Raw genomic sequence first — 1,946 nt, forward strand, 5'->3', positions numbered from 1 at the left:
ACACCCTCTACTGGGGATCCAACCTGCAAACGGGCATGTGCCCTGACTGGGAATCAAACCAGCGACCTCTTGTTTCATGGGTCAGTGCTCAACCACTGAGCAACATCAGCAGGGCCTGAGCATGTCTTTATAATTAGTTCCATAAGGAGATTACTTATTATTGACACTTTGTCTCTAGGTTGATTTTTTTTTTTTTGAGAACTATTTTGAGAAAATCAACTTTCAAGTACAGGCCTCTATGTCTATCCTAGTCCAATATTTTCTGTTGAGTTTTAGTTTAAGCTCAAATATTTATTTTGACAAGAGTTTTTGTTTTTGTTTCAGACTGGTGTTAATTATCTGAAGTAGAAAGAAATTGTATTGGTGAGGTAGGTATATGTTCTATAGCCTTACTTTTTAAAATCAATATTACCTTATGTAGAAAAAATGGGTTATGTCAGTTTTATAATGTCCTTTAGCACATCTGATCACCAGACAATCAATTACATTTGGTTCATGTTCAGCACAATTTGTTTCTCATAAACCAACAATGATCACTGGAATCAGATTTGCCACATGGAAATATAATTGGCATTTTAGTGAAAATCAACTAGAAGATAGTTGATGCAGTTTAGCAGATAGAAATTGTGTTTGTCTGGGAAGCCAATAAGAAAATACATCAGATTCCATGAAATCCTTTCTAACATCTAATCTGACAGTTATAAATCAACTTTTCTATAATGAAGTCTTACCAGATATCATGGGAGTTTTTGATAAAACACTTCCTGCATACATATATTAAATTAAACAAAATTATAGGGCTTTACTTGAACTTGTATGTATATAGTGGCAGAACCATTACAAAGCTATACTGTAAGTTATTCAGAGGTGAGCCAACTATTCTCTCATTTTTTTTAATAGAGTATTACATTTTTTATTCAATGATAAACTAAAAGTCCATTTCTAGATGTTTCTCTTTGTATACTTCATATGTTTTATTAGTAAGCAAAGCCCTATATAAGGTGCCTTCACCTAGTCCTCACATTCAGATCCATCTTCAACTTGACTAATCTGGAAGTAACGAAGTTCGTATGTCTCCTTGTCAGATGCAACCACACGAAACCAATCACAAAGGCTATTCTTCTTAAGGTATTTCTTAGTACGGTATTTCAAATATCTTTTAAAGAATTGTTTCTAAGAAACAACTGTGATTTTATTCTTGAAGCATTCAATGTGAACAACATTCCCAAGATTTCCAGTTTTCCCATTGACTTTAACCTTCTCCTGTAGAAACTATTCAAAATTTGCAGAATCAAAAATTCCATCTTCTACTAGATAAGTAAGGCCCAAACTAAACTTCCAGGTTGTCCTCTTAGTCTTCTTGACTTTCAGTGCCATCTTATAGGTGGTCGGGGCAATCAGAGCTATCTCATGGTTTTCTTGCCATGTTTTTCACAATAGTCTCCAAAGCAAAACTTGGCTTGCTAGACTTGGCTTCTTATTTCTTTAGCCCTATTGTATCTAGCACAGTGTCTAGTTATATCTATCTATATGTATATGTATATGTATATGTATATGTATATGTATATCTATCTATGTATATATCATCTATATCTATATCTATACCTATATCTATCTGTAGATAGATATGTCAAAATATAAGAAAAATATTGAAAAGTCAATATTTTTTTAACAATTTATTTAAATAATCACAGAGCTCATATATATAAAGCATAGTGTATTATAAAGTATAGAGAATTACAAAAAGAGCATACAACTGTTACTTTTATTGGAGGTTTTATGCTCTATAGTTATAAAAGAGGTTTTTCTAGAAGTTCTTGAACGATCAGAATTTCAGCCATGAACAAGAAGCACAAAGAATTAGTCTTGAGTGATTTGAATTATTTTAGGCCAGAGTGTTGTAGTAAAAAAGTGTACAACAGTGGTTCTCAAACAATTGATTTTAA

General features: G+C 32.3%; 1 pseudogene; it reads right to left on the reverse strand.

Annotated features, from left to right (window-relative positions):
• Nucleotides 1-914: 914 nt before the first annotated feature.
• LOC132225261 (ribosomal protein eL22-like) lies at nucleotides 915-1,377 on the reverse strand (annotated as a pseudogene).
• Nucleotides 1,378-1,946: the final 569 nt, after the last annotated feature.

Source organism: Myotis daubentonii, chromosome X, assembly GCF_963259705.1.
Source record: "Myotis daubentonii chromosome X, mMyoDau2.1, whole genome shotgun sequence".
Classification (NCBI taxonomy): Eukaryota; Metazoa; Chordata; class Mammalia; order Chiroptera; family Vespertilionidae; genus Myotis; species Myotis daubentonii.